Source organism: Oryctolagus cuniculus, chromosome 11 (genome assembly GCF_051225735.1).
Source record: "Oryctolagus cuniculus isolate XC-2025 breed Fujian yellow rabbit chromosome 11, ASM5122573v1, whole genome shotgun sequence".
NCBI classification, from domain to species: domain Eukaryota; kingdom Metazoa; phylum Chordata; class Mammalia; order Lagomorpha; family Leporidae; genus Oryctolagus; species Oryctolagus cuniculus.
Window position 1 is genome coordinate 100261019 of NC_142877.1, and position 23328 is coordinate 100284346.

The 23328-nt window shown below is 40.4% G+C and overlaps 1 long non-coding RNA gene across 1 annotated transcript in view; it reads left to right on the top strand.

Annotated features, from left to right (window-relative positions):
- LOC149123588 (uncharacterized) overlaps nt 1-23328 on the top strand; it is a 168839-nt gene that overhangs the window by 100072 nt on the left and 45439 nt on the right. The gene's annotated exons all lie outside the window — the stretch shown is intronic.

Below are 23328 nucleotides of genomic sequence, written 5' to 3' on the forward strand. Positions count from 1 at the left end.
TTAGTATTTTTAGTGTTTTTTAAAATTTGAGAGAGAGAGAGAGAGACAGAGACAGAGACAGACAGACAGATTACACTAGCAGGAAGCTGGAGTCAGGAGTCAGAGAAGAGAATGGGATCCAGACGCTCTCATGTGGGACACAGAAGCCCCAACTTACTAGGCGAAATGCCTACACCTACATGTTTACTATTTTGAAATATTCTACTTGCAGGAAGATTTGTCATCAAAGAAAACTTTTTTAGTTGTGGAATTCCAACTTCGTCTTCAGAGAGGCTTAGCTGATTTCATTCTGCTATGTGAAGTCCTAGACTTCTTTAACACAATTGAGACTTTTTTTTTTGGTAGCTGAATCATATTTTAGACTTATATTTTTGACAACCTATTTCACAGTTGACTAGACTCCCCCTCCCATTCTGGGATTCTGTCCACTTTTAAGCAGTGGATCCACATTTGTTGTCATAAAAGGGCAATCTTTTCATTTTTAAAAGATCACTTCTGATTAATTCAAGATCTGTAACTTGTTTTGGTCTATTAATTTTATCATATTTCTTTCAAGAACATTTTGTTTGGGAGAAGAATGTATCAACACAGAAAAATATCTTAACAGTATTCAAATGTCTGATTGTGTGTGTGTGTGTATTTTGAAAGCAAAAACAACTAAATTCTTTCAAGCTCAAGTTAATAGTAATATGAGGAGCATTGAAAACACTTGTGAACTACAGGACTATTTGCTTTGTGCTTAAATAATGAAATGAAATTTTGTTTTATTTATATGCTACGTAATTACATAAATAAGAGGCATCATTTTCAGTTTTATAAAAATTTGAAATTTTAGAAAAATAGAAGTTTACTTGCTTTCTAGCTTAAGATAATTATTGTCTAATTCAGAAATCCCAAATTTTATTTAGATATCTTACAAAAAGCAAACCCCAAACAATAAAGTATAACAGCTTTATTACAAAAACTTACTTTGCATTTTATAGTTTGAGCATGGTGTTCATAAATGATGACATTGGTTTTATGTCTCATCTCATTCCAAGAAATATTTGATACAGCTTGTATGAATACATAAACCCAAATAGTCAAATTACAGATGAATTATGAGTCAAGAGTAAGGAACCATAGAAATAGAACATTAAAACCTGGGGAAGAGTTTGAATGTACAGAGGAGCCAAAGATAAGCCACAAATTATCTCCACCCTTCATGGTATCCCAGTTAAAAGGGAATAGGATCAACTGTGTAAAACAAATGATCTACCAGAAGCAAATATACCCTTTACTCAGGGTAAATTAAGCTTTTATCCTGATAATTAAGTTGTTTTATTAGCATATATATATAATATTAGCATATTAGTATACACTTTTGAAGCAACTCTCAGTGTGGGTTTTGTTATTCATCAGGGTATTTGTTTTAAGATTTATTTATTTGAAAGGCAGAATTATAGAGAGACAGAGGCAGGAGAGAGAGAGAAAGGAGTTCTATTCGCTGGTTCTCTCCCTAAATGGCTGCAATGGCTGGAGCTGATCCAAAACCAGCAGCCAAGAGCTTCTTCTGGGTCTCCCATGTGGATGCAGGGGCCCAAGGACTTGGGCCATCTTCCACTGCTTTCCCAGGCCATAGCAAAAAGCTAGATCAGAAATGGTGCAGCTGGGACTCAAACTAGCACTCCAGTGAGATAACAGTATTGCAGGTGGCGGCTTTACCTCTACGCCATAGCTCTGGCCCTTGTTCATCAGTTTTGTTCCTTCACAAAACCTAAGCATATAAGACATGGAATCAACCTAAATGCCCATCAATTGAAAACTGAATAAAGGAATTATGGGATATGTACTCTATGGAATACCACACAGTGGTAAAAAAAATGAAATCCAGTCATTTGCAACAAAAATAGATGAATCTGGAAAACATCATATTTAGTGAAATAAGCCAGTCCCAAAATGACAAAGACTATATCTTCTCGCTGATCTGTGATAACTAACAGAGCACCTAAAAGTAAACCTGTAGAAGTGAAATTGACATTTTGGGAAGCAATGACTTGAACAGCCCTTGTCTTGACTGTTGAGGAGTAGGTATTTTTTCCCCTTCTTAATACCGTTACTTGAACTCTTTACCTAATATAGAATTAATCATATGTATATAAAGTCAATTGAAAATAGATCCCAGTAAAAAATAATGGTGGGAATAAGAGAGGAAGGAGGGAGTTTGTAATTGCAAAGCTGTACAGTTCTGCAAACTTTCCTATGGATTTACTTCTAAGGGTAGAACTAAAACCTTGCCATGGGTTCCAAATCCCATTAATGGGTGGTAATAATTCCATTTTAAGTGTTGAAGTAATTGTATATATAGGATTAAGTGTTAATGGGATCATATAAATAAGATGAAGTGTCTGATAATAAGAATAGATAGAATTAAAAAGGATACAGTGTTCCAACATGGAAAACAGTTCACACAGCAGACTCATAGAATGACATTCACTCTAAATAGCATTCTAACCTCAGAATCAGCCCTTAAGGCATTTTGGTCTGGCTGAAAAGCCCATGAGAGCATTTCAGGCACGGAAAGCCAAGACACTTTAGCAAAAAATGTCCTACATGAAGGATCTCTGTGAGTGAGACCCAAGTGGAAAGAAGGGGCCATCAAAGAGGGATGGGAAGGGAAGAGAGAACTTGAACTTTGCTTATGGCTTTGTCTAAATACTGACGAAGACTGTGGACTCAAAAGTCTTTCACAGCCTTGGCAGCTCATGTCAAGAGCCTTGGATGATCAATGATGTCATACATGAGTGTTAATTATTAAATTTACAATAGGAGTCACTGTGTACTTACTTCCCATCCAGGACTTCTATCCTCAATGAGTTGTACTTTGAGAATTAACTCTAAAACTTGCTCTCAAACAGTTTTTAATACTGTGTGTGTGTGTGGTGTATGTACAAATTGTTGAAATATTTATTTAGTGTAGAGTTGGTCTTCTGTGTATAAAGTTAATTGAAAACTATCTTAATGGAGAATGAAACTGGGAATGGGAGAGGGAGGAGGAAGTAGAATGGGTATGGGAGTGGGAGGGCAGGTATGTTGGGAAGTATCACTATATTCCTAACATTGTATTCAGGAAATTTGTACTCATTAAATGAAAGGTTTCTTAAATAAATAAAACCTAAGCATAGTAGCATGGTGACTTAAAACAACAAACCTGTATTGTTTTTTTCTATTTTATGAATTATCTGGATTTTTAAAATTAATTTTCAGCTATTTTGCCTGTGAATGGATGCTCTAGAATAGTCTTCCCTGGGAATTTTAGATGACTGGACCCTGTCTCTGCATGCTCTCTTACCCTCCTGAAAGCTACTCCAGGTTCCTTCACCCGGGGGCAGAAAGGTTTCTAGTAGTAAAACAGAAGAAGTGCCAATGGGCAAACACTTCTCAAAGTCTGCTTATGTAATGTTTGCTAATGTCCTATTGGCCAAAGCAAAGCACTTGTCCAATACAGGTTCAAGAATTGGAAACAGGCATTATTCTTCTTGATGTTAAGATCTACAGAGTCCCACTGCAAAGGGTCATGAATACAGATGAAGGAGGAATTATTTTTTTCTACTTTTGCAAACTGTCTACCATAGTTGGGAAGCTTGTTTTTTCCCTTTATGATACCCTTTTGATCATTAATGCTTAGCTGAGGCCTGGAGTTGAGAGGAAGGCTATTGTGTCAGCCATCATTTTTTTGCCTCTCACCTCTGAATGCACCCTTCTATATAATTTGTTCTGTGATTACCAATGGAATTCCTTTAAGCATTTCTCCATGAAGTGAGCAGGATGGCTAGCCTTCTCAGTAGAGAGTACTGGAAGCATATTTCAAGAGGCTTCCTGTAATTTCTGCCTGGCCCAGAGGCCAAGAATGTGGGCATGTGGACATCTCATATAGCATGTCTTAATACCAGGCCTAGAGCATGCTAAATTTTTGACTTTGTAGCCATCGTCTGGAGATACGCTTTCTTCAGCCCTCTACACACAGACACCAGAAATCTGTGCAATGTGTAAGCAGCGGAATATATCCTAGAGGGTCATATACTGAGTGTTATTCCATCTGCAAGCTCATGCTCTTCCTTTCCTACTGTTTAACCTACATACTCTGAAGGCCATTGCCCTTGTCCTAGAACCAGGACTCCCACTGTGTATCCATGTCACTGGTTGCTAATTATCTGCCCCCTCCCTGATATCCACAGCATTGCCTAGTGTTTGTCTTGCAGCTGTAGACCAGCTCTGGTCTAAGTCAGAAAAACTTGCTACGATGCTGGGTTTTAAGCTAACCTTCTTCAGTGATGTCTGGTTGTTACAGGTTTGTCCTTCCTTGAGCGCTCTCTCACATCCTGAGAGTACTATACAGAGTTTTCTTTCATAGTTCCTCTTAAATCATAGACTATAATTCTTATACTTATTTCTCCTGATTTCCATATCCTGATTGGATCTGGACTGCTAAACTTAAAATGTGAAAAAATGAAAGAGATGATAGGAAAATAGGAAATGGATAAAAAGGAACATGATTATTTCTTCCTTCCATTTCTGTAGGACAGAAGCCAGGGAAGTGGGTTAATGGTTTAAATTTGCCCACTTAAGACAGCGTTATAAACAATTTGCCAGGCCAGCGCCGCGGCTCACTAGGCTAATCCTCCACCTTGCGGCGCCGGCACACCGGGTTCTAGTCCCGGTCGGGGTGCTGGATTCTGTCCTGGTTGCCCCTCTTCCAGGCCAGCTCTCTGCTGTGGCCCGGGAGTGCAGTGGAGGATGGCCCAAGTGCTTGGGCCCTGCACCCCATGGGAGACCAGGAGAAGCACCTGGCTCCTGCCATCGAATCAGCGTGGTGCGCCGGCCGCAGTGCGCCAGCCGTGGAGGCCATTGGAGGGTGAACCAACGGCAAAGGAAGACCTTTCTCACTGTCTCTCTCTCTCACTGTCCACTCTGCCTATCAAAAAAAAAATTTGCCATGGCATAAACTCTTTGGCATAAGTCTCATAGGTATTTTAAAGACTTATTTGAAAGAGTTACAGTGCAGCAGAGGCAGAGAGAGAGAGGTCTTTCATCCGCTGGTTCACTCCCCAGATGGCCACAATGGCCAGAGCTGTGAATGACTCCAGGATTTGTGTCTGGGAAACTAGAATGACAAATTAATGCATAGCAGGAGTGTGGGAAGAACACACTGAGGGGCAGGGTGTGGATGATCAGGAACTCAGGATTGCATAGATTGAGTCGTGGTGATTTTTAGTTATCTAATTGACATTATTGGATAGGAAGTTGAACAAATGCATCTGGAATTCAGAAAAAGACCTGGTGTATACATACAAATTTGAGAGCTACTGTATATAAATGCTCTTTAGAGCCACAAGCCTGGTAGGATCTACTAGGAGGTGAGAAGGTGAAGGGAAGGGATTGCCACATTGAAAGTTGAGGAGAGGGCAGAGAATCAGGAGCAGCTAACCAAAGAGGCACAGAAGAGTAGGCCAATGAGGAGAACAAGAGAGGATTGCCAGAAAGCAAATGAAGGAAGTGCACGGAGGAGGATGCAGTAGCCAGTTATGTCAAATGCTGCTGATGGTCCAGGGAGAAGAGTGTAGCCTCATCAGCTCCTAAGTAACAGACCGGCAGTGGTCCAGAGGACACTGTATGCATCTAGGGTACATAAAACACTCCCCAAACTCCACATATCCAGCAGCCCCTCGAAAGAAGCGTGGTAAAATGGAGGAGCTGAAATACCAAGATATAGTGTGTTTAGTGAAAGGTTGCTTCAATGATTTAATTTGCTTACCTTTACATATTGGATTAAAAAGGTTCTGCCTACCAGGGAGAGACTCAGAGGGAAGATGAAACATCAATTAAGTAAGTAAAGGAAGCTACATTTTCTTTACACATCTGAATGTGTGCCAAGTAATTAAGTGACCTCACCTCATTAATGAAGAGTCACACTCTGAAGGGTTTATTTTTAATGTACTGGACTAAAATATAACTTTCATTTGTAAAAGTGTAATTAACAATATAGACACAAGCTTCATGCATATGTTGACTGTAAATGAAGTGCATCATTTGTCATAATTGAACAGTGGCCCAAATGACTACCGACGTGCACCACAGTGTTGGGACTATGCTGGACACATAGAATAAGTCCAGTCATATTTTTTCTTTTGAGTCATCTATTCTCATGGATGAGGTTATACTATTAATGTTTCTGTAAAAGTGTGCCCTAGTTGTTTGCCTGCCACTCCAAGAGCCATGGTAATGTCTCAAGCCACAAGAGAGGCAGGTGGTAATGAATGGACTTCTTAAACCAACAAAGAGAAAAGGTTAAAAAAGGAATAATTAATTAAAGCTTGTATGCATTCGTCTACTTTTTGTTACTTTAACTAAAATTTCTGAGAGGAGTTGCATGGGGAAACAAAAAGGTATTTCCAGCTTACAGTTTGGAGAGTACAGCTCAGGATCAGGTGGCCTGGTAGTTGGATGTCTGTAAAAGCTGGTTATGGTGGGGGCAGAGGCACCATAACAGAGAAAGCTAGGCTGAACTTGGACTCAAATACTGTTTAATACTGTCAAGAGAATCACACTCCAAGGGCACTTACCCAGTTACATAAACACCTCCCACAAGCACCCCCAAACTCCAGCACCACAGTTTGGTCAAATCTCTACCCTTATTCCATCAACCATTAATATTAAGACATCAGATTTAAGCATCTACCTGAATTTTAGGGAGACAAGTTCTGCTGTACCTATAATATTGTCCTTTATCCAGACATGGGCCTTCATATTATTCTTAATTAAAAGAGCTTATGTCTGTGAACTTAGAATCACCAAGTGTCTGAACTATCCTCATTTTCAGTTGCAGAAACTGAGGATCAAGGAAGCTATGGGGTTGCACCACTTATTAGATAATAGTGGTAATGGTTCTTGACCCTGTCCAATACATCATCGATTATTCTAAGTTCATAATCTACATTAATTGCCTTATGAATTTGGTTTGATTTTTCATTTTAAACGCAGTAATTCTGAAGTAACTGTGAAAAAAGGGACTGTGAAATCATTTGTATTTGTAAAATCTTTCTATTTACACATAATGTTTATTTTCCATAGTCCTTGCTTTCAAAAAGGATAAGTGGTTCTGACTATGAAGCTGTAGTAGAGAACTCAAGCGTATGCAGGACCCATTTTTTTTTAAAGATTTATTTATTTATTTGAAAGGCAAAGTTACAGAAAAGCAGTGACAGAGAGGGAAAAGTCTTCCATCTGGTTCACGCCCCAAATAGGCACGGTGGCCACAGCTGGGCTGATGAAAAGCCAGCAGCCAAGAGCTTCTCTGGGTCTCCCATGCGGATGCAGGGTCCCAAGCACTTGGGCCATCCTCCACTGCCTTCCCAAGTCATAGCAGAGAGCTGGATCGGAAGTGGAGCAGCTGGGACACAAACTGGTGCCCATTTGGGATGCCAGCACTGCAGATGGCAGCTTTACCCACTATACCACAATACCGGCCCCAGGATCCAGTTTTTGATATAAATGAAAAGGTCCTGGGAGCCTGTGGGGAGGTGGAGAATGTGTGCCGGAGCAGCGAGAGGCTGTGTTTTGCAGTCTCATTGTTACACTACCTCCTCGTTGTCTAATTTTTACATGAAATCTAAAAGTTTGTGTGTTGGCTACTTTTTTAGTACTTCAAAAAATATGTAGAAAAAAAAGCTGGGCAGTTGAAATTTAAAAAGGAACCAACAGCTCTGTGGGACAGACTTGGCCTGAGGCTGCCTCCCTGTAACTCTGGTATAGAGGTCTGAGTTGTTTTGCAGGCTCTGTTACTAAGGAATTCCTGTGGTCCAGGATTGCACTAAATCCTATGGGGAAAGGGTAGAAGGAAAATCTACACATTTCAGGGCATTTTTCTTATCTTTTGGGAGTTCCAAGAAAGTTGGAAAGGTCAGTCTGTAACTAGGGAGGCATGTCATCAATATTTGAATACCATAAACTACAGGTATTTAATAATTAAGAGGTACAATGGGGGTACATTCAGATTGATATGTTGCTTCTTTGTTCTGCATACATCCTTTTTGCTTGGCTGTGAAAATGGATCTGGAGGCTTCCCATATTTTTCCTCTTCCAGCTCCCAGCTTTGTTACTGTAGTGGGAGAGGGTTTTGCTTCCTGGTTCTGGTGTGCTAGTTTGAGTCTTCCTCAACTGCTTCTCGAGGACCAAGCACATCCTGGTAAATGGCTTCCTTGGTACCCTGGGTGATGAATTTCTGGAAAGTTACAGAAGGGAGATTTCCAGCAAGTGCCACCAATGTGTTATCAGCCTGCCATTTTGTGAACCGTAGTCCTGCGCTCACCAGGATCTGAGTTTCAGCTCTAGGAATCGAGTTGTTGTTGTTCTTTGGCATTCTCTACTTATTAGCCAATCTTGTTTCTCCACTCCCCTATCTATGGTTGAGACTTCTTTATGTTAAGATTTTCCTGATAAGATTACTGTGTAATTTTGGTGTTTTGGTTGTACTGACATTGAAAAAAGGTGCCACCTTCCCACCTCCCCTAATTCATGATTTTCCCAGGAGTCATGCCTGGGTTCCTGACTGCACCCTGGTGCTTTTCGTCCTTTTCAGCCACTACTTGAGTGAAGATGAATGTCCTGGTTCTTGATATCTTGGTGAATGATTTATAGAGCAGACACTGGCTCAAAACTGACCAGAGTCTTTCCCATAGGTTTTTTTTTTTTTTTTTTTTTTTTTTTTTTTTTTTTTTTTTTAAATCTGAGCTGGAATATGGAGATAGTCTTATGTTAAGATGCAGTGGTGCCTACATGTGGATGTATGTATTCAACAATACTCATTGAAATGAATGCTTTAAATGACTGCAGTTATTACATGTCAAATATAACTCAAAATAGGTAATTAAAAAGGCACATCAACAAACTTGTGCTCTGGGATTTGAAACTGAGAATATAAACTGTCTGAGGCATGAGTTCTACCTTGGTGGGGAAGGTCAGGCTAAGAGAGGGAAACTAACACATGCAGAGGGACAGTAAGAGCCAGGAGACTGGAAGTTTGCAGACTTTGATCTCTAGGTCTTTTGTCTCCAAGAATAAATTTTCTATTATTTAGTCTTGTGAACGAACAAATTCTCTGTTTTACAGAAACTAGTTCAATTTAAATTTCTTTTACTTGTAACCAAAACATCTTCTTCTCTCCTCTGCTATATAAATCCCCAACTCCTTATACTGCTCTTCAGTTATAATAATATCTAAACATATCTGGTATCTTCCCTTCAGGGCTGTGCCCTCTCTGAAATGTGAAATCTCCTAGGCTGGATTGTGATAATGCTGATGTTTGCACCCCTATGCAGATTACAGAAAGAGGGATACCTAGGATGCACTCGTATTTTTATTTTGATTTTAATACTGTGAACATTTTAAAGGAGCTGTGTGATATTGTTGACTCATTTTGAACCCATGAAGAACAAAATTCAGCTGTACCTTACAATACACCTTTATAAATCTGAACCTAAGCTATGCTGTAACTATTGATTTTTAAAAAAAAAAATCTAAAAATCTAAATGTAGGGTTGTACCATTATCCTTCTTGTTAGTTTCAGCAGCTTAACCCAACCTGTCAAGATCTTGATCCTGTCATCTGTCATATCAGTTATCCCTCCTGGCTTCATTTCATCCCCAAATGGGATTTACATGATCCTACACCATAAGCCACTGACAGAGTGTTGAATAGGGCAGAACCCAGTGTGGAGCTTTGAAACATGTCATAGAGGTTTCTTCTGTATTGACATGATTTTAAGAAATTTTTTTGTACTCTGGTGATCTTTTCAGCAGATATCAAGAAAAAGTTTGGAATTGTGAGAAATGACTATTCTGGGTATAATAGGGTTCTTCAGAGAAAGAAGCAATAGGGTGTGTATGTGTGTGTGTATGGGTGTGTGATATCTGTGTGTGTGTGTGTGTAATTACAAGATAATGCCAATTTTCTGTGAACTTTTAGAAGAACTGTCATGTGTGCATATATATGAAAGTATTTTCAAAAAGCCTGCATAAAGAGATAGAATTAAAACATCAATTTACAAGTGCCATTTGGCCTAGCAGCTAAGATGCTTGTGTAGACAACTGTATCCCATATCAGCATGTATGCATTTGATGCCTGACTTGGGCTTCCTGCTAATGCAGACACTGAGAGGCAGTGGGGAAGGCTCAGATGACTGGGTTCCTGCCAACCACGTGGGAGATATGAATTGAGTGACTCCTAGCTTTAGCACCAGTCTGGCCAAAGGCTGTTGTATACATTTGGAGAGTGAACCACACATGGGAACTCTCTTCCTCTCTTTCACTCACTCTCACTCTCTCTCTCTGTATCTCAAATAAATAAGCCTTTTGAAAAATATTATTGCCCTTCATAATGTAGGAAGGAGAGGACTTATCTAAGGAGTTAAAGACCCAAACAGAATAAAGACTGACTTCCTGTAAACAAGAAGGATTCCTGGTAGTGGACTGTTTTTGTACGCAAGCTGCAGTTCTCTGCATCACCAGGCTGCCAGGCCATCCTAGATTTTGGATTTTCTACAATCACATAAACTATTTATTTAATCTCTTTCCCCACTGCTGCCCACACACATACTTCCAAAAAGTTCTCGAAAGATGAGATTTTTAAAATCAGTTTATTTTTTATTCAGTCCACTGTTAACACAAGAAAATACCTTCCCAGAAACAAGCGGAGTAGTGCTTGGCCAGAATACCTGAGCACTATGGGCTGGCATAGACTGAATGTTTGTGTGCCCCTGAAAATTTATTTGTGAAATCCCTTACCCACAATGTGATAACATTTGGAGATAGGGTCTTTGTATTTAGATGAGTTCATGAGGTGAGGCCCCCATGATGAGATCAGTGTTCTTATAAGAAGAGGAAGAGACTGGAACGCTTACTCCCTCTGCCACTTCTTCCTCCCTCTTCATCATGTGAGGATGCGGCATGAAAGCTCCTGCCTACAAGCTGGGAAGAGAGCTCTCCCCAAAACTGAGCGTGCTGACACCCTGTTGGTGGACTTTGCAGCCTTGAGAAATGTAAGGAATAAATGCATGTTGTTTAAGCCACACTGCAGTATTTTGTTATGTCAGCCTGAGCTAAAATAATGGCCCAGCCAAGTTGACACATCAAATTAACCATCACACTGAGGTTAGACATATCTAGTTTGTCACGAAGTGCTGCCAAGGAAAACTGTTCTCAAAGATGCTATGCAGAGGGAGTGAGTGGGCACTGACCTGTTGTCCGCGTACCCCTCATCAGCTGTGCACCTGGGCTAGAGCCTCATCTGCTTGTAGAAGGGACCCTAATAGTACAAACATGTGCATAGTGATGTGTGAGTCAACACTGGATTGCATGATCAATGGTGGTCCCATAAGATTATGGTGGAGCTGAAAAATAGCTATCACCCAGTGATGTTATAGCCTTTATAATGTTGCAGGACACTTTACTGCTATGTGGTGGTGATGATGTAAACACACCTACTGTGCTCCAGTTACATAAAAGCAGAGCATATTCAATTATGTGTAGTACATAATACTTGATAATAAATGACTATTTTACTGTTTACATATTTACTGTAGTATAATTTTATTTCTGTAGAATGTAGTTCTTCCAGTTGTGATAAGATATTTACTATAAAACAGTTTGTGGAATTATGCCATCGCCAGCCTCAAGTATCTCATGTTCACTATATGTCTCTTTTTAAAAAATATTTTATTTATTTATTTGAAAGGTAGAGTTACAGAGAGAGGGAAAGACAAGTGAGTGAGAGAGAGAGAGAGATCTTCCATCTGCTGGTCATTCCCTGAATGGCCGCAACAGTTGGGACTGGGCCAGGATGAAGCCAGGAGCCTGGACCTCCATCTGGGTCTCCCATGTGAGTGGTAGGGGCCTTAGCACTTGGGCCATCTTTCACAGCTTTACCAGGTGCATTAGCAGAGAGCTAGATTGGAAGTGGAGTAGCCAGGACCTGAACCAGTGCCCACATGGGATTATAGCATTGCAGGTGGCGGCTTAGCCCTCTAAGCCATTGGCTCCAGTCCTCACTATGTCTTTTTATTGCATTGTTTTTCAGTGCTTAGTCTGATCTCTTGTTATTTTATTTATCATGGGCCCAGGCGCAGCAGGCTACATTACATGGGTAGGCATGTAGTAGGCTATACCATCTACGTCAATGTAAATATACTCTAACTTTGTACAAAATCACCTAATGATACAGTTCTTAGAAATGACTTCATTGGCAGGCGCAGTGGCTCACTTGGTTATTTCTCTGCCTGTGGTGCCGACACCCTGGGTTCTAGTCCTGGTGGGGCGCCAGATTCTGTCCCGGTTCTTCCTCTTCCAGTCCAGCTCTCTGCTGTGGCCCAGGAGTGCAGTGGAGGATGGCCCAAGTGCTTGGGCCCTGCACCCGCATGGGAGACCAGGAGGAAGCACCTGGCTCCTGGCTTTGGATCAGCACAGCGCGCCAGCCATAGCGGCCATTTTGGGGATGAACCAACGGAAAAGGAAGATCTTTCTCTCTGTCTCTCTCTCTCCCTCTCACTGTCTAACTCTGCCTGTCAAAAAAGAAATGACTTCATCATCAAACACCACAGGACTTTAAAAAAGGCACAGTTTATGCACCATTGAAAACTCCATTCTAATTTGCACAAAACCATAGTACAGATAAGTTACTGTCTTGCACGTGGCGTCTAATGCTGACTTGACTTCTTAGTAACTATTTGTCCATGGACTAGGTCATTCATTTCTATGAAGTCAGTTTTTCTGCTTTGTGAAATGACCATATGACTTGGTTGTAGAGTTAGGTCTTATATTTTAACATGTCAGAAGTACATGTGTAGTGTCTGGCACACAGTAGTTATATGGGAAATGAGAGCCAGGATGATGATGGTGTTAATTTTAGTGATTCCTGTCCTGGTATTCACTCCTAAATGACCCTTCAACACATTTCTCTTCCTAAATATTCCTTTTTTACTTGGCTTAACAGTGGATTCAATTTAAAAACATTGGCTGATCTGGATGACCATAGGGCTACTTTCCAAACATATAAAAAACAAGAGATTCAGATATTGAAATTTGTTGTCTGGCTTAGGCAAGTATAGTCAGAGTCGGGGGACAGTGAGACAGGCCCTCAAGTTCCCATTGCCCGGAGCACACAGCTGGCAAGTCTAATTTTAAGTTCCTGCTAAAGTCCCTTTTGACGCTCATAAATGCACAATGTCCTATTTTATCAAAACAGTGAGTTCTAGAGAGACACTAAACAGATGACAGCCATGCAGCTTTCCCGAACAGAGCAGACCACATGGTCACAAGTAATGTTTGTAAATAAATTCAGGAGTTGTAAGAAGAAATGCAGGATTGGGAATGGATAAATAACAGGACTTTTTCCCTTAATTAAAAGACTTGGCTAATTTGAAACACCAAAGCATAATTTGATTTTTGTTGGGGAAGGGCTTGAAATCAAGCATTAAATCTCTGCTGATAAATTCCATGGCCAATTAAAATCTCAAACATATGATGCTTTAGTTTGATACTATCCTCCAAAAGAGGGACATAACTCAGTAGGAATAAATTATTAATGTTTAGAAAATAAGAAAACATCTTATGTGGCTTGATTTTTATAAAAGTTGTAAGTTGAAAAACTAGCTGAAGATGTGATTCCTTTACAGAGGATGTTCCTGTTCCAATAGATTCTGTTGCAGATTAATTTGAAAATGTTCCTAACAGAACATGTCAACATCCTTACTATCTTTATTATTGTCCATCCTTGTCCTCCTCTCTGTGGGAAAACAAGTTTGACAGTAACAATTGTATCTGTGCACACCTAAGAGAAAGAAAACCAGAGGATGATGTGCAGAAGGATGGAGTTTTGTTTTCTTTTTAGTCCTTTCTCTGTGCCCCCCGGCTTCTCCCTCCTCCTCCATCTAAAGTCAGGTGTTCCTGTGTAGAAAAAGAAAAGGGATGGGAGGGCTTGGGGAAGAAAGAGATCAGTTCTAGATGAAACAGCAAAGCACGAGGGAGAGACATCTTGATGCCCCCTTGGCTTTTTTTCTTTTTTTCTGGTGTCCACTGAGCAAGATTGATTCTCTGATAACTTATCAAGGATTCAAAGAGCTTTGTGCTTTGGATGAGATATCTGCTTCTGTGGCCTTAATTGGCTCTCAGTTCTTGAGGCCCTCCATTGATTCAATTCCCTCTAAGCCATAGATAATCGAATACTAGCCTCAAAAAAGCCTTTGAGGTTGTGTAGTTCATTTTGTGATGAGAAGGACTTTGGCCCTGTGAGCTAATGACTCAGCCAAGGTCATTTGATCACCTGTGGCTGCAGTTGCACTAAAATCTATGCTTCCTGGAAGCAGTGCCAAACTTTTGTCACTGCCGTAGACAAAGGACCTACACACAGCTCACCCTTTCCACTTTCCCGTTATCTGTAGTTTGATGTCACTTTGAACTTTCTTGAAAGCACAGTCAGACAAATGCCAGCTAATTGTTCATTAATTTATTTTTCTTATTCCTTTCCAGGAGGTTGAAGACACAGGCGGTCATATTAATGCTAGATACCTTGGATTAGCATAAAAGTTTTTCCACGGTCAATATTCTCTACCATCTTTCAAGGGCTTTTTAGCCTATGCGACACAAGTGACTCCAATTCTGCTTCTGTCCCTTACAAACATGCAGTTCCACTTTCTTATCCTTGAAAATGCAACAAATTCTTCTAGAAAAATCCTAGCAACAGTGGCAACAATTGGTATTTATTGGTTGCATACAGTGCTTCACCACCAATGGTTGACTGATTAATCACTGGTATCCACTACCTAGAGACTTTGAACACTGGCACACTGATTTACCTTAAAGACACCACAGCACAGGCATCCATTGCTTCTTGTGATGAAGGGAATATTTGAGTTATCCAGAGAATAGCATCGTGTACTAATCAAGGCTCAGACAGGAAACATACCAGTCTAGGTATTTTGAGCAAGAAAGGCTCAGAGGACTGGAGGTATATGAAACCATCAGAAGAAATGGACACTGAAGGGTCAGCAGAAGGTTCCTCTAGCTTGCAGCTTTATTCAGGCCACGCACAGTGGGACACGACCACATGGAACACTACATTAGATTGGTTTCAGAAATCGCTGAAAACACTTTGGTCCACCAGCTGAAGCCCATGCATACGCTCAGTTCTGCTAGAACAGCGCTAGTATTCCTGTTTCTCCTCTGCTTTCTACATATGGTAGGAGTTCTCTTTATTAGTGTGTTATCATTTGGAAACTGACTGGCAAGGAATTCTAGGAAATGTACTTCCTAGGCTTTTAGCTTATGAGATGCAGGGGCTGGTATGGAGGGGGAAAAAATGGTTCCAGTTGTCACCAGGCTGTATGTTTTTTCATACTGTGGTGGGAGACAGGAGAGCAAATTCCATGTTTGGGTTTCCATTTCCATTCTATGTAGGCAATGACTTCTTTTATGAAAAGAAATTTCAGATGGTGAAGCAAATAAAGCTACCAAATGCATGACAAACACAAAGGTACTAAGGGCTGTAGTCATTCCCAGACTAATAATCAAGATTAGAGGTCAACAAGCTTTTTCTGTCAAGGGCTAGATAGTGAATATTTGAGATGTTGCAAGGTATCTAGTCTCAGTCGCAACCACAGAGCTCAGCTCTGTCCTGGTAAGACTAAAGAAAGCATAGACGATATACAAATAAATGAGTGGGGCTGTGTTCCAATTAAATTTTGTTATAACAACATGTGTTCGGAAAGATTTGGTTTGCCGGCCATAACTTTCTGATTCTTGAGTTAAAGTGATAAAACAACCCCACACCCCCAAAAATTAACCTAAGTCAAAAAATAAAACCAATTCTCCTTCTACAAAATGACAAACACACATTTCAACTACCTGGTGCAGTTGTCTGGAAGGGTGATAATGCAGAATGCAGGGAAGAAGGCACAGAGCAATAAATTTTATTTGCTTTACTGCTTTGGTTAAGGGAGTAGAGAGAAGTGAGGGCGTCTCTACACATTGGTAAGGAGGAAGAAGGGACCAATAGCAGAATCCTTGAACACTATTTGTGGTTGCTGATTCATATGAGGTTGTGTGGTACCTGGAACATATACTTCTCATTACAGAGTTGGAATCCAAGTGCTTTCAGCAGAACTTTTTAACATCATTTTCAACAACTCTTCAATTGCTAGTGATGAAAAACTCAATCCGAACTGGCTTAAGTAAAAAGCAGGTTGCCTTGGTTCTTGTAACTGAAAACACTAGGTTGTTACTGACTTGCTTTAAGTTGGTTGTAAATGTGTGTGCAGTATCAATAGAAATGAGTCTCAGTCAGTCTCTCTCTCTCTCTCTCTCTCCATCATTCACCTGTGCTTCCTCCTGCCTTTCTTCCTTTGCACTCACTTTGCCTTCAGGGGGATGAATGTGTTTATCTACCAGCTTACAAACCCAGTGGGAAAAGAATGTAGCTTTCCTCATAGTTATAGGAATGTTCTAGGGTTAGGTCTAGTAGCCCTTAAGTGGGTCTCAGGTACAATACAGAACCAAAAGGAAAGAAAATGGAAAAGGGAAAAGAAAATGCTGTTTCAGCCTGGGCTACGTGACCCAGAGCAGATGGGATCAACTTTATTTTAGCCACATAGGATAAGGATAAGGAAAGAAATATAGTTCCTCAAAGGAAAACCGAATGTTGTTATCAGATGGTAGTGAAATGCAGGCCAGGAAGGTAAAAAACATGGGTATACCAGTTGGGCTTTCTTCTTAGGGTTCCAAGGTACCTACCTCATGCTTTAAGCACAGTTTCCACAGTTCCTGAAGTAAGTGGAATGTGTCTCACTCCCAAGTTCAGCATCGAATACCCTTCTAAAGGGTAGTGGTTCCCCAGCCCTAAACATATGGCTGCTATGTGGTAGATCAGTAAATAAAAGTGAATGGTTCAATGAAAATTAATTTGGGTAAGTATAACAAATTTTCTTGGGAGATACCTTTCTGAAGATTCTTGCACAAAATGGAGAATATTTTCCTTTCTAAAGCAATCATGTGACTGTTTTTTTCCCTTTAGTTCTCATGAAATCAGCTAATGAGACACACACATACACACAAATATGCACACACACACACACACACACACACGATAGTCGGGGAACAAAGGTCACAGTTTCCTTTCTAGAAGGCTGTGACACTTCACATTCCCTTTAGTTTATTCACTGAAGTGCATGGAGCCTTTGAAGCTTTTAAAAGCAAAGAGCATGTAGATTTCATTTTATCAGGTTAAAGGAATGTGAATTTCATCATGCCTGAAACAGACCCTACCCTACCAACCGTGCATATGCAATTGAAGCATGGCTACCAGTACTGCGGTGTGAGCAAGCACTGACCTTTTAGATTACTGCCTGAGCCTTCATTAAGAAGAGCATCCAAAATGACAGCCATGCCTCTAAGGAAGCCCAACATTCCACACTGGTAGCCCAAGCAGTGAAAATTGACTTGGCGTGGGATTCTCCTTTCCCGGGCCCCCATACTGGGAGCTAGGGGCACAAGACAGCATGTTGGCAGATTCCAATCACTTAGGAGCTTTCCTTTATGACTCTGCTTTGTAAGAATGCATCTAGTTAAATCCACAGGGTCATTGACTATGGCTTTCAAAACACGAGGTTTTATGAAGGAATGTGGACCTGGAATCCAAGGTTCAGAGCCCGGACCTTCAAACAGATTAATCACCATGGGGAGCATCTGAAGAGTTTTCCAAGTTGGGCTTCATCCTGTGCCTAGCAACCATGGGGCCCCTATTCAGCAGGCCTAGGTTTCCACTATGGTCTGTTGGACAAGAGCACTGGGCGGAGATCCAAGAACTAGGACAGTCTCATTTCAGCTCTCTGACTGCCTCCCCATGTGCCCCCTTGAGCAGGTTGTTAACTGCTCTGTCTGCATTTCTAGCTTATTAAGAAGAGAACAATAATGCCTCAAGACACAGACTTCCACGGTAGGGGATAGAGGTGGGACAGGTAGGGGGTGTGTGTGTGTGTGTGTTGCGGGGTTAGCGTCTAGAGATCAAGTAAATCATTTGTGGTGAAAAAAGCATCCTACTCTGCCTAATGACTCAAACAAGTAACTGTTTACTGCTCCTACATTTGCCTTATGATAAGATAAAGATGTAGACAGACAGGAAAACAAAAAGGATAAATAGGACTGAGAACCGAATGAAGAACTGACTGTAAATTCCTTAGGATTAATGTAACCTTCCTTAAGAATTTTCTAGAGCCCTGTATTTAAATTTAAAATCGTATTTTTCCAAATTTGAATTTTAAATCATATTTTCTTCTAGCTCAGGGGTCATATGAAAAGTGCCAAATAACTGTCAAATCAGTGAAGTAATTTTACATGTTGGCTGGAAGCAGCTTTAATGAGCAGGTAGATTACCTCTCTACCCCATAAGGCAACTTGTGAGGATTCCTCTGTCTTAATAATGGAGCTGATATTTATTGTGTGCCAAACATGGATTTTCTCATTTCTTCCTCACAATAACAGCACGAGATAGCATGCTTACCATCATATTCATATTACAGACTGGAAAACTAGCAAAGAGATACAAGAACTAAGTGCACTAAATGAGATTGTGGAGCTGGCATTTACACCTGAGCGGTTCACCTAACTGTGCAATCCAGATACCAGCTGCTTCCACTCTCCTGTCTGAGTCCACTGTCTCCCTAGAGTAATCACATGAGACAGGAGGATCTGGAACTGAAGGCGCCACCCCCAAAGAGGTGCTGATTCTGGGCACAGTTGCCAGATTTAACAAATAAAAATATACACTTCCAACTTCAATGTAAATTTGAGATAAACAAGAATAGTTTAAGTATGGCCCATGCATTGTGCCGGACATATTTCTAACCAATTATGTGTTGTTTATCTGCAATTCAAGTGCAACTAGTTTGTTCTCTGTTTCATCTTACATCCCTCTTCCTGGGAGACCTGGATGATTTGGAAGAACCCATTCCACAAATCTTGGCCAAAGAAAATGGTCTGCTTAATGAGTTTTTCTTTATAACTTACCACTTCATCTCTACCTCCCACCCAAGCCCATGTCAAAGCTACTTGTTTCTCCAGGCTGTTGACATCTAAATGCCTAGGTTCTTATCATGGATATTCAGGTAACTGAGTAGGAGGGTGGTATGGGTACCTGGTGGAGAACAACCATCCTTGTGTGTGTGAGTCATTGTGCTTGTGGGAGGAGTTCAAAGAGAATATCTACCTGGATAGTAATAAGAATTGCAGGCTCATGCCCTCCAACTGCCTGTGACTCACAGGTGTATGTTCTTTGGCTCAATGTTTATTATCAAGGACTTGCTCTTTGTCTCCCAGAGTATCTACCTATCATATTTATTAAAACTTGGCTCCTGTCCTGTTCCACTCCTTTTTTTTTTTATCTGTCTGGACCTCTCCCTAGCCATTTGAGTTGATGACTTCTTTTAGGAAGACAGTTCCCCAGGAGATAAGCTGAATTCAGTTTCAATTCTGAAACTGCACTGGATTAGATGTCATAATTTAGGCAAGTGCATACAGGTTTTAATACAATTTATGCAAATTCCCAAAGGTGCTCCTATTTCATACACAAAGCAATGGCCACTGGTAAAATGCTAGTGAAGCCGTGGGTAGAGATTGCATGTGTGGAACTGAGCATTGGATTCAGTGAGCGTTCTCTGAGCCGTGAAAGGGAAAATGGTGTAACCGTTAATGGAGATGAACATGAAGAAGAAGGTCTAAGGGGCTGGAGTTTAGAAGCAATAAGGTACTGACTTGCTGATTTATAAAACCCCATGATCAGATGCAGTAATATCCCTGTTCTGTGAATATGATGTGTTCTGTTTATGAGAGTACCTTTCTTATTTAAACTTTGTTTTCATTTTGTTTGAATGGAACAGAGACAGAAACAGAGGCACAGAGAGACAGTTGCCCATCTGTTATTTTACCCCCAAAATGCCCCCAACAGTCAGGGCTGTGCCAAGCTGAAGACAGGAGCCCCATATTCAATCTGCATCTCCCTAATGGGTGGCAGGGACCTAAGCACTTAGGCCATCATCTGCTGGCTCCCAGGCTGCACTAGCAGGAAGCTGGATGAAGAGCAGAGGAGCCAGGACTAGAACTACGCACTCTGATATCGGATGAAGGTGACCCAAGTGAGGATTTATCTGCTGCACCAAATGCCCACTCAAGAATCTCTTTCTCTAAATAAATAAATAAAAGATATGCCAACCATTTCAATGAAGCAAAATAGATCTTTTTTATTTTGCCTGTCCTTTTAGAAGTCAGATTTTGAATCTAGAATATTTAAAACATTTAAACCATAATCATGGCACCATGGCATCATATTCTAAACAGAATCTTGTTACACATTGTTGACTGAGATCTGCTCAACTATAGAAAAAATTGTGTAGGGTTGTAAGAAGTAATATTAATAAAATTCAATTTTATTAATCAACAATGCTTTTGCTTTCATCTGATTGTAACATTAACACCTTTTGTGGAATATCATGGAATAAATAATTATGTATGCGATTTTAAAAAATGAACAGTGTGAAAGTGTTGACGGAGCCATTCATAGGTTCCTCAGTTTCCTTTGTCTTAGCTCAAAGCTAGATTTCTGATTTATAAATGGTCTGTTCTGTGTTTGAAGATATTGATTTCTACCCTGAAAAGCAACATTTGGACTGTGGAGAAAAAAATGCACCTCATATCACTTACCTGTTTCTGGACTTGAGAAGGATCAGTACGAGGGGCATTAAGGTCATTGGACATGGGAGTATAAATGCTAAAGCCTGTATGTATTTAAATCTGGCTGGTGACAATTTATCTTCATGTTCCTTTTATCCTCACCCACACCATTAGGTAATCAAGTTTAGACTATTCACATATGCATTTTCAATATTTATCTTCAGGCCATTTAAACCAAGGTGCATTTCCGTGATTAAAAGTGGCACAATAAGGAGAGTTATGAAAAATGACTATAAAAGAAGAAAATTGGAGAGATAAGCTAAATAAACGAAACCAATTAGAAAACAGGCTTCACAAAGAGATGAAAATACATGGTAATTTTGTGGAAGAAATAGATAATGTTAGTTAAAGGTTTATAAAGTGCTTGGGGAGAGATGAGAGTCAGCCATTTAAATGTGAGGCAGAGATGAACTGGTAATCAGCGGAGCTGATGGAGTGGGGGAATAAATTATTTGAGATTCAAGTTTTAAATAGGGTTTCAATAGTGTTTTGAGACAGAATGTCAGAAAACCAACACGGGTGAATAACAGAGATCAAGATGGGAGGTAATGAACAAACTTGAGGAGCCTGGATGTGGGAACAAAGAAGAATGAATTCTAAAAGATGAAAGTGGGTTTGAGTGGTAATGAATAACATATTGAGACTAAAATATGAATATTCAGCAGAATATAAGATCATCAGATTAAATAGTTATGAAATGATATGAATATAATAGGAGATAGAAGTGGTGGAGCAGATGGAAAATAAGTCGCTTTTAATTTCTGTTTCAGGATGCAGAGTTCTGATTGCAAATGGGGGAGAATAAATGTCAAGATAAATAAAATTAATGTGCTTTTGGCAAATAAAGGGAGCTAATATGGAGGAGAGATGAAGAAACACCCAAAAATGATAAACCTAAGTGAAGCCATGTTCAGCAATTCTTGCTTCTTCCAGGAAGCCGTCCTTGAAAATTCTCACATCAGCTCCGGTTTGATGCTGTGTATCTGTACCCCTTAAGAGTTCAGTTTCTAGCACTTTCCTCCCTTAATCTTCAGTCCCCTTTATGTTTTGTGTCGAAGTCTTTGCTCGTTGTTATTGTGCATGTGGGTATCATGTCTTTCCCACTAGTTCCCAAAAGCGAAGAGCAGGATCTTTGTCTAACTTGTCCTCGTTCCCCCTGGCTGAAAGCTCCTACTCACAGAGCTTTTTGAATATTTCACTGACTGTTGCACACAAAAAAATTACGTGTATGGATAGAATCATATTTTGGGGTAAGAGACTAAAATTTAAAGCAAAAGTTAAATTCAGAATTAAGTCATCTGCATAGAAGGCTAGAAAAATATTAACCGCGGAGAGTCAATTCAAGCAAATGTCTGACCGTAGGGAGGTCACCATGACCATGAGGAACAGACTTTTCAATTCGAAAATGGAACGTTAACTTCAGCATTATTTCACCTGACAAGGGCTATCCACACACTTAACACAAATGGGCTTTTTCTCTTTTCCTTGGGCAGGCAAAATCCATTATATAATTTTTCTTAAAAGGGTTATCCTCTTGCTCTGCTAACTAGGGAGTGCTTTGTACCGTGCCAAGATGAATGTTCTTAAGCCCAAATGTCTCTGATTTTGAATTTGACCGGCCTTTCTCTCCCATCTCTGCCGACTAACATGGATTTAACCACCAAGGCCATTGGGATCCTCTGGTAGACCTTACTATCAGACGGGCAGTCTACTTACAGGCTTTTTTTTAACGTGAAAGATGATCCAGTCTTCAATGGGAGTCACAGCTAAAAGGCATGGAATTGATGATGACTTAATAATTTAGAGGTGAGAGCAAAAGAGAGGCACTACTTCCTGAAGGTATATTCAGGTAAATTTCAGTGAGACTGGAAGGCACAGACTGAGGAGCTGTTTCATTTACTCCCCTGCCTTCAGCTCCGTATCAGACCCTGCCGGCAAAGTGCATCCAACGACCACTTGAGGTAGGTTCCTCATATTAGGTCTCAATAAAGCCATCTTCCTTCTCTGAAGTGACTCCCCCCCAAATGAGATAGTAAAGCTATCCATTTGCAATTTTCTGGCACAAAACAAATGAGAAATTGTTCTGTGAAACAGAAGTCTGTATTACAGGGCATTAAGCATTCTTTATAACACCAGGAAGGTTTACGCGAAGCGTGGGTCTTTTCTTTACTGAAGTGCTAATGTGGCTCTTCTGGAATTGGAGCATGGTGCAAGGGACTGAAGATGTCATGATGTGCTTAAAAACTCTGGAAATTACTTTCAGCTGAGTTTTGACATGATGCAGGCCCTTGATTCCATCATGTAGGGGCAGCCATTGTTTCAGTGGAAAGTGACTCAGGTCATTTTATAAGTGTGACTTCCAGAAAAAGAAAACACATTTCATGGAGCCTGGGTGAGTCTTTGGATTGTGGAGTAGGGATTTGAATGGTCCTCTGTTTCATATAAATTGAATTTTTTTCTGGATTTACCTCTGGTCAAGGTTTGAAAGGTGGGGGTATTTGCTTCCCCGTCTCTAACTTCT